The sequence below is a fragment of the Nuphar pumila genome, chromosome 17 (genome assembly GCF_984573655.1).
Source record: "Nuphar pumila chromosome 17, dmNupPumi1.hap1.1, whole genome shotgun sequence".
Classification (NCBI taxonomy): Eukaryota; Viridiplantae; Streptophyta; class Magnoliopsida; order Nymphaeales; family Nymphaeaceae; genus Nuphar; species Nuphar pumila.
In genome coordinates this window covers 73767786-73781790 of record NC_143265.1, presented here as the reverse complement: position 1 = coordinate 73781790, position 14005 = coordinate 73767786, and positions in this window count along the sequence as shown.

Genomic DNA, 14005 nt, shown 5'->3' with positions numbered 1-14005 from the left:
GTCAGTCTTCTCAATGCTAGGAGTTGTTGGTATTGCATGTGAGGTGCAATAATTGTATTTACACATTAACTCATTTATACATTTACAAAAGCCAATACTTTATAATAGTATTGACAAATGTGTATTTGATAATAAAGTGCTATTGTTGGGCGCCTCTTGTTAAAATGTATCTCTCTTATATACATATATTTACATATACATAAAGAGAGATACATACATATATATATATATATGATATATATGTATATGATATATATGTATATGTATCTATCTTTATATACATGTAAATATATATGTTTCTCTCTCTTCTTGTAAAACCTGCAAGGGTATTATAGTGATTTCCCCTCTTTTGCGCATATTCATAATTATGAATATGCTGTAATGTATTTTTGTATCTTTGTATTTTTATTTTACCTTTTCTTCTTTTCTTTTTGTTTGTTGAGTAAAGTCAACTTGGAGGGGGCTCAACACTAGCTGTTGGGCCCCTCCAACTGTTAGAATTCTAACAGTTGGAGGGGCTCCAACAGCTAGTGGAGCCCCTCCAAAGCTTCTTGTTAACTTATAATTAGGGGAGATCCTCCTTTGTAAAATTTACTTCTTGGAGCCTTTGTTCTCCATTCTTCTCAAATAAAGATTCTTTATATATTTTATATGCTTTGTGCATTTGCGTTTCTCTATTGTACCTTTGTGTACATTTGTTCTAAGTGTTCTTGTGCCTTTGTGCACATCCCTCTTGGTGGTGGTGTGCTTATAGTACACTTTATCTCTTTTTGAGATATTTTCACATGGTATCAGAGCAAGGTTTTTGAAGAAAGAGGATCATGTGCTTCTTCACATTGTCGGGTGCCTCGAAAGACGTGCCTTTAAATTCTTTGTTCTTTCTCTTCGTGATTGGCGTGAAGATTTTCTTCAATTCATTAGAAGAATACTACAACAAGTAAGATCTAAAATCTTATTGTGATACATATCTTTGTCTCTCTTCTCTCCTCTCAAATGGGTGAAAAAGATTCTCATTTCTCTCTTGGCTTCAAGCTTAATGACTCAAACTATCATGTTTGGGCCAGAAACATGAAAGCCCATATAAAAGGAAAAGGGCTTTGAGGTTATGTCAAAGGCTCAATTCCAGAATCAGAGCCTAAAATCACCTTGGTAGAAAGAGGTGAAATTAAGATTCTTGAAGGAGAAGAGAGAACTAAAGCTCTTGAAGAATATAGCAAGAAACATAAGGAGTGGGAAATGAAAATTTTCAAGATCCTATTGTGGATTTTTTCATCCGTTGAAACAAGAATCAACATGAATATTATAAAGTTTAAAAAAGCATCTCAAGCATGAGAATACTTTGAGAAAATGTACACTTCAAGGGACTTATCCAATAAGTACTACCTCCAAAAAAGGGCTTTGACCCTTCTTCAAGGCGAAATGACCATTAAAGAGTATTTTGCCGAACTCTCCTCTATTTGGGATGAGCTTGCCATGCTCGAACCAAAGTGGAGCGCAGAAGCCGTAGAGCTTAGACATAAACAACTTGAGGAAGATAGGTTCTTTAATTTTTTGAATGGGCTAAGGCCCGAATTTGAGCAAATTAGATCTTCTCTTCTATTTTCCTTCACTTCTTCCTCTCTTGAAGATGTTATTACAAAATTGAGTGGAGAAGAAACTCGTATGGGCATAAGCATGCAAAATCCAAGTGTTCGTGCAATGCCTTCACATCAAGAAGAAAATGATTGAGTAAATGTCGTTTCTAGGTTGAAAAACAACTTGAGAACATACAAACCTCCTCATTTTAAGAATCAAAATCAAGGATCTAGTGGTGGACATGGCGGAAGAAGGGACTATAGCAAAATTGTATGTCACTTTTGCAAAGAATTGGGGCACATCAAACCGGTTTGTCCCAAATGGAAGAAATTGTTGGCTATGACAACTACATCCCAACCTCAAAAAGAAGAAAGTTCATCTACTTCCACAAATTGAGCTCTCTCTCTAAATCAAATTATGAAAGCTTTTCAACCTCTTCTTAAGTGAGCCATTTCCGAAGCCGTGTCTACCATTTCTCCTCCGGGTAAAACCTCTTGGCTCCTAGACTCGGGTGCCTCGTTTCATATATCTCCAAACGCTTTTTCTCTTTCCGAATATTCAAAAAATGCATCACCATCTTTTGTTTCAACCGCGGATAGCACTTCTCTTGAAATTAAAGGTATTGGGAACTTTGAAATACAAAACTTTTTTATTCCCAAAATTAAATTTATACCAAAATTGAATTTAAACTTACTTTTCGTCTCTCAACTCTCGGACCATGGATGTGACATTAAATTCTCATCTAATAAATGTTTAATACATGATCGTCGGTCCAGGAAGTTGATTGAGGAAGGCTTTAGGAAGGGAGATTTGTACTATGTGGACTCTCTTCAAATACCTAAATTTTTTTTTGTAATATTGCCCAATATAAAGATATAAATGTTTGGCACAAAAGACTTGGACATCCTAACATCACCAAGTTATCCTATTTACATTTTGTCAAAAATCTTTGTAAAAGTACTTTCTCTTGTAATGATTGCATTCTTGGAAAGATGAGAAGTATGCCTTTTGAACAAATATCTATGTTTTCCACTAAACCTTTTGAAATTGTTCATTCGGATGTTTGGGGACCGACACCCGTTATATCAATGGGGGGCTTTACATATTATGTGATTTTTGTGGATGATTTCTCTCGATATTGTTGGATATATTTTTTTAAACATAAGCATGAAGTTTTTTCGTGTTTTAGATCATATCATATGATGATTAAGAATCAATTTAATAGCAATGCAAAGATATTTAGGACCGATTCCGGAGGTGAATACCTCTCCAATGAATTTAAGAGGAATCTTGAAGACTACGATATTGTTCACCAAAGATCATGTCCTAAAACCCCACAACAAAATGTATTGGCCGAAACAAAGCATGGACATATCATTGAAACCACTAGAACCTTACTTATATCCCAAAGCATTCCAAAAAGTTTTGGGCCGAGGCGGCTCTTGCATCCGTTTATCTTATTAATCGTCTTCCATCCAAAAATTTAAATAAGATTTCTCCTTTTGAAATACTATATAAAAAAGAACCTGATTATAATAGATTAAGAATTTTTTGATGTAAATGTTTTGTTTTTACAGACAAAACTGATAAACTCTTACCAAAAGCCATACTTTGTGCTTTTCTTGGTTATTCCGAAACATAAAAAGGGTTTCAATGTTATGATATTGACGCAGAGCAGGCCCAAAACAATGATGCAGAGCACGTTCCAGATCCAGCAGCAGGCAAAGTTCGTCTCGGGTCCGGGTCCGGACCCAAGACCCGGATCCAGCCAAACCCTTTTAAATAACCCAACTTAGGGTTGCATGCGGGATGAAGAAAAAAAGAAGAGAACATTCATTTTTTATATCAGCAGCCATCTTTCCTCCGCAGTTTTCTTTGCTTTTTTTTTCCTTTACCGCTCACGTCCATTGCTGTCAGTTTTTTTATTCTTCCTCTTTCCCAACGCACTGTCATTCTTTATTTTATGTTAGTTAGTGGTTGTTTTCCCTGTAAGCACTGTCAGTCCTTTTTTTTGTTTAATAACATGTTACTCGGACCCATTGAACCGAGCCTTTGATTCAACGCGCCATTGAGTTACCGTGTGCTGCACCATCGTGCATTGAAGTGTCAGCATCAACGATAACCCCCATCTGCGCATTTGTGTCGACTCCTTCACTGCGTCAAGACGGGTAGGCGCGACACCCATTAACATAAAGCTGCGGTCCTTCTTTCGCTGCATCAAATGGTATCCGAGCCCCGCCACTCCTTCGTCAACGGCATGACGCACGAAGCGAGTAACGGTCCTATGAGCGGAAAGGCATGAGAGGAGATCATGAAGTGGCTACTCAACAAGTTGACGAAGATGCAGAAAGATATGCTATGCCTAGAAAAGGAGGTAGCTGGTCTGTCGAAGCACATGGATGGGGTCGAAGCACGAATGGATGCGCTTGAATCCAAGGTAGATGCGCACGCAGTGCAATTGAATCAGTTAGGCGCGCGCGTGATTAACCCTGTTGATACTACCGTCGTCGATCCAACCCCGATGACGCTCCAGCACACGGCGCGACAAGAAGGTGTTGATGAAACCTTGCATAGGGATGCAGGTTGCAGCAGTTCTCCACATTCGCGTGGCATGTTCAGGTCTGAGCATATCAGAAGTTATAAATATGAAGTTGACGTTGTGAATGAGACATGGGAGCGTTGCAAAATGAAAGGGCGGTAGATTTTAGAAAAACGCTTCATGGGTATGGTAGGGTGGCCAACCTTGATGATGATGGATTCCCATTTATTGGTGCTAACTTGCGAGCTGGAGATGTGGTTATTGTGGTCATTGGTAAGTTTGCAGAGTCTGGAGCATATCACAATTTTAAATGGAAGCGCCTATCTTCGGTGTGTTTGATCTATATGCTTACTGTGGAGAAGATCAGTCGTCGGAGCCGACTTCTTCCCAACCCGGGGAGAATGATACAGAGCAGGCCCAAAACAGTGATGCAGAGCACGTTCCAGATCCAGCAGCAGGCAAAGTTCGTCTCGGGTCCGGGTCCTTACCCAAGACCCGGATCCAGCCAAACCCTTTTAAATAACCCAACTTAGGGTTGCGTGCAGGGTGAAGAAAAGAAGAAGTGAACATTCATTTTTTTTGGCAGCAATCGTCTTTCCTTAGCAGTTTTCTTTGCTTTTTTTTGTTTTCCTTTATAGCTCACGTCCATTGCTGTCAGTTTTTTTTATTCTTCCTCTTTCCCAACGCACTGTCATTCTTTATTTTCTGTTAGTTAATTGTTGTTTTCGTTGAAAGCACTGTCAGTCCTTTTTTTTTGTTTAATAACATGTTACTCGGACCCATTGAACCGAGCCTTTGATTCAATGTGCCATTGAGTTACCGTGTGCTGCACCATTGTGCATTGAAGAGTCAACATCAACAATAACCTCCATCTGCGCATCTGCGTCGACTCCTTCACTGCCTCAAGGCGGGTAGACGCGACGCCCATTAACGTGAAGCTTCAGTCCTTCTTTCGCTACATCAGATACTAAGAATGCTAAATTATGTCTCAAGGAATATGATGTTTTTAGAAAATGATAGTGGCTTCGAAAAAAATGAACCGCATTTAGAAAAAATCGACTACTCCTTCCTATTTGACTTATTATCTGTAGATGATGATAGTTCTAGTGATAGTGAATTAACATGTAACAGTGATAATGAATTGGATGAAAACAACAATGATTCCAACCCCTCTACCACCCATCATCAAGAAGGAAGGACATCTAGAGATCCTATCACTTATATACATAGAGATAGAGGTACTTTTATAAGTGTGATTGAACAATATAGTGAACCCAGTGAATATACCTCCACATATGATATAAATCCTAGGAGAACTGAAAGAACTAGAAAAATTTCCTCTAGATTCGTATCCTTTGATTCATTCTCACCTAAATATCGCACTTGCCTTAGTGCTATTCATTCATATTTTGAACCGAAAAACTTTAAAGAAGCCAAAAAGTGTGTTGAATGGAGAGAAGCCATGAAGAATGAGTTCAAAGCCTTTAGGAAAGCTAACACATGGGAATTTCAAATCCTTCATTATGGAAAGAAAACAACAGGATGCAGATGGGTATTCAAAGGCAAAACCAAGAGCGATGGATTTCTTGAAAGATATAAAGCCCGCTTAGTAGCTAAAGGGTATAGTCAAGAATATGAGATTGACTATGAAGAGACATTTGCTCTAGTAGCATGTATGGTCACTGTCAGATATCTCATCACCATTGCTTCAATTAAAAAATAGAATAATTTTCAAATGGACGTCAAAAATGCATTTCTAAATGGGGATCTAAATGAAGAAGTTTACGTGGATGCCCCTTCAGGCGTGGATGTACCAAAAGGTAAAGTCCTTCGTCTACAAAATCACTCTATGGCTTAAAGCAAACCCCCAAGGCTTGGTATGATTGATTTAACAAAATAATAGTACAAAATTATTTTATTTCATGCTATACTGACACTGCCTTGTTTTTCAAAAAGTTTGATGCAAGAATTGTAATTTTACTGCTATATGTTGACGATATGTTGATTGCAGGTAATGATATCAAGGAGATCAAAAGTATAAAAAATACACTAAAAGAAAGGTTTGAGATGTCAGACTTAGGGTATTTGCCATATTTTTTAGGCATTGAAGTTGCCTATTCTCACATGGATTATTTTTTGTCACAAACTAAACTTGCGTGCGAAGTTATTGACAGATCTGACATCACAACCGATAAGGTTTGTGAGACTCCTGAAGTTGTAGGATCTAAAATGAAGATTGATGACGGAGTACCCTTGGACGATCCTACTCCTTACAGGCAACTTGTGGGATCATTAATGTACCTTAGCATTACAAGGCCCGACATTTCACATGCCGTACACACTGCAAGTCAATTTTAGCATGCCCTTACATCCGTCCATATGGGCGTCGTTCTCCGAGTTATTAGATACATAAGGAGAACCATAAATAAGAGTGTTTCTTTCCTCATCTTCAGAATTAAATTTAATTGCTTATACTGATTCTGATTGGGGAGGTGAACCAAATAATCGTCACTCTACCAGAGGTTTTTGTATTTTTTTAAGAGAATCACTGGTCTCATGGAGATGCAAGAAACAACAGAAAGTGTCTCTATCATCAACCGAAGCAGAATATCGAGTCATGAATTCTACAACTATGAAGATTGTCTGGATTCATCAGTTGCTGCAAGACATGAAAATTCAAATTCAAGGATCCACAAAGTTGTATTGTGATAATAAGAGTACAATCTATATTGCTAAGAATCACACTTTTCATGCGCGGACAAAGCATATTGAGATGGACTGTCATTATGTTAAATAAGCATATCTACAAAAAGTCATCGACCTTCCTTATGTGACTTCAAAATATTAGTTGACAAATTTCTTCACCAAGGTGCTTTGCTCACCAAGATTCAACTTTCTCTTTGGCAAACTTTCGGTCATTGCACCCTAAGTTTGAGGGAGGGTGTTAAAATGTATCTCTCTTATATATATATTTACATATATATAAAGAGAGATACATATATATATATATATATATATATGATATATATTATATATATGTATATGAATCTATCTTTATATACATGTAAATATATATGTTTCTCTCTTTTCTTGTAAAACTTGCAAGGGCATTATAGTCATTTCTCCACTTTTGCGCATATTCATAATTATGAATATGCTGTAATGTATTTTTGTATCTGTATTTTTATTTTACCTTTTCTTCTTTTCTCTTTCTTTTTATTTTATTTTTTTTCTTTTTGTTTGTTGACTAAAGTCAACTTGGAGGGGGCTCAACACTAGCTGTTGGGCCCCTCCAACAGCTAGTGGCGCCCCTCCAAGGCTTCTTGTTAGCTAATAAATAGGGGAGATCCCAACTTACTTCTTGGAGCCTTTGTTCTCCATTCTTCTCAAATAAAGATTCTTTATATATTTTATATGCCTTTGTGCATTTGCGTTTCTCTATTGTACCTTTGTGTACATTTGTTATAAGTGTTCTTGTGCCTTTGTGCACATACCTCTTGGCGTTGTTGTGCTTATAGTACACTTTATCTCTTTTTGATATATTTTCACACCTCCAAGCTTTGGTCCCACCTTTTACAGGGAAATTTGGTAATAATTTAAAAGCAATAACCTAGCTCTATGTTGTTAATGATTATGAACCTTGAGCCTTTCCAAGTGAATGCAATAATTGAGAAATTAAGGAGTTAATGGAAAGATTTTTGTAATACGTTAAAACATAAGAATAAAGATTTCACTTGAGAGCAATTTATTTTTTATTTTACAAATTGAACAAGAATCTCATCATAAAGATAAAAAAATAAGAAACCAAAGAATGACACCAAAGTGAATATGATGGATCATAATCCTAGATTCAAGTTCGGTTTGAAGTCTAAAAATAAGAAACTCAAATATTTTGCGAAATTCAAATGTGAGATTATTTTTACCATGTATGTGGCAAACTAGGATATTATACGAGAGTGTCGTCATTGCAAGAGACAAAGTAACAACTGTTATTTAATTTAGTTGTAAAGGATACGGGGCTTGCTGATGTGATTATTGGAATCAAACTCGTTAGACATGAGCATGGATATATTTTGACTCAGTCATATTATATTGAAAAATTGTTTAGAAAATATGATTTGTTTAATTGCATGGTTGTTAACACTCTCTTTGATGCCAGTGTTAAATTATTTAAATATACTGAAAGATGTATTTTTTAACTTGAGTATGCTAGTATTATTGATAGTCTTTTGTATGATATGAATGGAATTAAACTAAACATATCATTTCACATAAGCAAACTAAATAGAGACTTGAGCATTGTGAAGCAATCCTCAAGCTCTTGAAATACTTTAAAGGGGCATTGAATTATGAATTATTTTATACGTGGAAACCTGTTAACCTTAAGGGTATAGTGATGAGAATTGAAATTCAGATAAGGGTGATTCCATATCCATAAGCGGATGGGTTTTACCATTGAATCTAGGGCAATATACTAAGAATTGAAGAAACAAACCATCATAACCTAATGCACTATGAAGGCTTAGCTTATAGCACTAGAATTTTTTAGTATGGAAGTTGAATGACTGAGAAATCTTTTGATAATGATTTCATTGGATAGCAAACCCTTACCCCTTGTATCCATTCATTGTGGTAGCCAAGCTGCTATATATAAAGCATTGAGTAATATATACAATGAAAAATCTCGACCATAACTCTAAAACACAATAATATAAATAATTTACTTAAACAATGAGTAATTTCAATAAAATGTGTGAAATCATGTTAAAATTTGGTAGACCTGCTTACAAAAGGCCTTTCTTGATACAACAACAACAACTACGCCTTCATCCCAAAACTAAAAGGCCTTTCTTGATAAATCATTAAAAATACATTGGAGGAAATGAGATCAAAACCTACTAAACAAATTACTTGTAATGGAAATCCAACTAAGTGACTCACGTCGAATGGGTTCTTGGTTCAATGAGATGAACAAGTCATTGGAGTAATTAGGTGAGCACTGAAGTATATAATGAAGATAAAGAATATGTTCATGTCCCATTCTGATGTAAGTGTTAAAAAACCTGTAATATGAGGGTGAGTTTCATAACTTTTAATGAGATTTGTTTGTGAAATTGACTAAAGTAGTTAAAAAATATTTTCACCTTTGGCAAACTCACCTATATGAGTATGAAGGTGTGGGTCATCTTTTATGAGATTCTAAGTTGTCTTTAAAACACACATTAAGTGAGATACTACATAGGACATTAAATATATGCAACCTTTATATATTGATGATAGATATGGTTACTTTAAAGAGATGTGTGTATGAATGAACATAAGTCCACAATAGGGGCTAAGTTCAAAGCTTACCTACTTAGTTTTTGAGACCATGAATCTTGTTCACACTAACTAAATGTTCAAATGAAAAAGGTACTTTCATTTATGCATATGACTTTCATGAACAATTTCATATTTTTTCTTGTTATAATTTTGACCCACATGGGGATTGTTGTTGTTTGACTCAAAATTTATAGTTTTTTAACCAAACTCCCTAAAGGGGGTTCTCAATTGAACTTTGGACTTACTGTCTTGGTCTTTGTTTGATCAATTTTGTATCACTTCTTTTTAGACAATTTTCTACCTCATGAAATTGCTCAAAAAAACTTTTAATATTACCAAATCAGTTTTGGAGGTTGACAATGGCAATCAAAGCTCATTTTGTCCTATCTGGGGAGCGACACCTAGCCTTAAAGTCTAGTCTCAATGTCTTGGCATGTTGGAAATGTGAGTGAGCGCATGAGGCCCGTTTGAGGCCTTAAATGGGTGTGTACTACCAGTTTGAGCATTAACAAGTGCAAGCTACCCGTTTGTATTTTTTGGGCTCATGCAAATGGTCTTGTCGACCATTCGGTTGGGGTTTATATAAACCTCAGCTGCCTCAGGTCATTTCATCAGCGAATTTAGCCCTTCTTGACTCTCTCTCTCTCTCTCTGTCATTCTTCTTGAAGCTGTTTAGCGTAGCAGTGTCGTGGTGACCAGTCTTCTCAATGTTAGGAGTGGTTGGTATTGCATGTGAGGTGCATGCTTGATTGTATCCCATAAGCGAGGTTGTGTTCAACCCTACTGCACCCGGGTTCAGGTGGGGCAAATGTTGCTTTTAAGAAAGTCATTGTTGCACATCTCCAGCCTTTGGTGGTCCCACCTTTTAGATGGAAATTTGGTAACAACTTACTCTTTGTAAATGTTATTAGATTATATTACCTACGAAAGTTGAAGGATTCTTGAGAAGCTTCTTTTCATTTCATAGATATTTTCTAATGAAGCTGAACTCCTTATAGTCTAATGAAGGATGCATGAGAAGCTTCCTTTTGATTTCATTGATATTTTCTAATGAAGCTGTATTCCTTATAGTCTAATGAGATTTCAGCTGAGTTCTTTCTTGCAAGTTTATTTCCTCGTATGTAATCATTACGGTAACTGTATCGGGCATGTTTCATGTGGAAACATTCTACATAGCCACCATGTGCCAAATATCACAATATTTTGAATTTTTTGCACGTGTTAAGTTTTTTCAATAAAGTATCCAACTATAGTGATAAATTGAAGAAAACTCTAAACAATGAAAACAAATTCAGACATCATTGTGAGATCAATTTTTGTGGCGAGGATCTGAAGTTTATTGGATTAACATTTTTATCTTTAAAAAAATAAGAAATTACTTGGAAAATGTTTTGCATGATCATACAATCATGTTTGAAATAAAGGTCTAAATTTATTCTTCTACACCAGTACTGTCCACTTTTCTTCGGAATTCTCATTCATATGTTATTAATTCCTTGAATGCTACTAAAATTTTCTGCATGGTTGCACTGCCATGCAACAGTGTGGAATATCTCCTATGCTCTCATGTACTGGTGTCAAAGAATTGTACTTACACATAAACTCGTTTATACATTTTGAGGAGCCAATACTTCATAATAGTATTGAGAAATGTATATTTTCAACATTCATTGCAAAACCACCACCGGTGGTTACTCATGTGGTCAGTGGGGTCCTGTGTCAAGCTGAAGGCCTTGGATTTTCTTAGTCATAAAAAAGATCTATTGCAAATTTTTAAAACGAGCAGCTTGCTTGTTTGTGGGATTTAAAACGTAGATAGTAGACATAGCGAAGATAGTGCGTGAATAATGCTACTTATTTGGAAAATCTGTGTGATTGACATAGCAAAGGCATATAGATATATGGGTTTATATTTGGTACAATTGATTGCACCTAAAATCTAGTTTGAATCTCATGATGGAGTTGTTTTGACACAATCTGTCCTCATGCTCGATTTAGTAAGAATCAACACTTGGATCATGTGTTTTAGATGAAAAACATGTTTTTAGGAGTCAGGAATTTTTGCTCTATGTTGTTAGATGTGAGAAAAAACCCAAACAAGGGTTTCCACCCATTTGCTATGTAGTTTGCACAACTGTAGCAAACATAAACCCCTCCCCACCCCCCCTAGGAATCTGGGTTTGGGTAGACCACTACCAGTTTATTAGAAAACAGAAATTTAGCTGTACATAATTACAAAGGAGGAACCGAATCTGGGATAATATAGGACCAGTGCCTTTCTTCCAAAGAAGTGGCAGAAATGGCAAGAGTTCTAGCCAAACTATTGAACTCTTTAGAAACATGCTTTACCACACATCTTTCAAAACTAAGAAGGCATCCTATTAGAATATCTAATTGATCATGAGATGGACCTGGGCCTTCCATTCTTCTGTTGATATGAAAAACCAAGTCTTTGCGTGAAGCCTCTGTAATCACCCTTGCTGACATAGGGATTTGATTCAGGATTTTGTACGTTCCCCGATACTCTCTATCAGAAACTCCTGCTTGATCAGAGACCCATCCAGCTTTAATGAACCTACCATACGAATCTCTCCTCGCATACCCCACTTTCCAGAAATTCTGGTATAAGCTGAAAATATTGATCTTGATCCACTAAATAGGAGGGGGCGACCAATGTCCTGCATACAACGGACTCCAACTGAAAATTTTCACTGCAACTGGGAAAATGAGTTTCACTTTCTGCCTTCTGAAGGCTGACCACAGAAGCACACTTGTCCTCATTTTGAACCTCCTCTTCATTAATGGGTTCTGAATTGATGTCCACTGGGTGCTCTATCACCATCGCATCAGCCAATATCTGATCCTACACTTTTCCATCTTCATCAGCAGAAGTAGCTTTCAAGACGGAAGCTTCTGCTGTATTCTCCTCGCTTGTCAAAACCGAGAATCGGTTAGGAGCAGTCTTTTGATTCACTCACTTTGGCACTTGGCGAGGCCGGCTTGCAGACTTATCTTGAAGAGGCAGTCTTTGTTTGGGGCAGGTGCTCTGTGAATACAGAATAGGATTCGTTGCTCATAAATTATTTTCGGGATGAAGTTCGCCGATTGAGAATGGTAATTTCTATTTTCAAATTGGGTACGAAATCTAATGAAATCCAAACGCATATGCGATCAAATGCGTAATGTTCCATTACACAGATGTGAGTGTCGATGTCTAATAGAGAGCTTTGAAGGTACTTAATGATCTTTAATGGCCTCCTAATAAAGTCTACTATATCAAGATCCATAATAAAGCTTCTAATTCATATGGCTTGAGATAAAATCTTGTATAAAAATAAATAAATTTCCCCCCAATGGATTTTAGAAATTCATTCACAGTTCTGCAGTGAGAGATGACACCCTGAATATTTTAGCCACTCACGATTGTAAAAGCGACAGGCTAAGAATATTTGAGCACTCCCACTTCTTATAAACATCTTTTTAAGCATTCTCACTTCTTATAGACAACCTTCAAAGCAACTGTTCTATTCTTTGTATGAGTGAGTGATTAATCGCTTTATCTGAGATTTATATTGAAAAGGTAAATGTGAGACCCTTTATTATTCACTTTTTTTTAGACAAATATAATTAGCCTATTATTGTTTCACTTTGGTGAAAACGATAATACTCATACTTATTTTGTCTCCTCAATTCATAAGAAATTGATTTCAATTGGTAAAACTAACAGTTCATGTAATCAAAGACAATTCATCATTATACCTTTGAGTATAAACATGCGTCATGGGTTGGTATACACTATACTATTATACCCTGTGTGAATTTTGAACACAATGACTTACTTTTGGGTAGAATCATTGTTTCATAAAGTCACACACAATCATAATACCGAATCTTAATACGCTCCAAATAATCCTCAATAAACACAACTTAGATTACTTTGGTGATTGCATGAATCAGTTAATCAATATCTTTTATTGCAAACATATTTGTATTATGAAGCATGCCTATTCATGATGAAATATGTATTCAATCATAAAAAATACAGGCTTCAACTTATATGCACAAATAAATTTTAATGAAACCACTTCACAAATGTTATGAATTTAGTCCTAATTCATGCTTAAATATCATGCATAACTTTTAATAATCATCAAATGCATATAAAAAATCATACTTCTATGATAATAAACACTTATAAAGTATGAAAAATAACAAAAAATACTCTTTTGGGTAAAACTCGGGGTCCTCATGTTAGAATTGATCTAAAAATGCTCAAAACCAGTATGAAATAGCCTCGAACAGGTCAACTAAGGGCATGAACCGGTCTTGAAACTGTCAAATCGGTTTAAAACATGTACAAAAGCCTACAAACCCTTAAAATCGAATGAGTCAATCACTTCTCCTTCGTAGATTCATAAAAACGTGGTTTCTACATTAAAAAATTGGTGAAAATTTGATAGAAACCAGTCAAAAAAGCTCTGAATCGGTCCCGAAATACTATGTATCGGTTACAGAACCAGTTTAGGTGTAAATAGTGCATGAACTTCATTTCGAATCTGTTCCAATTTA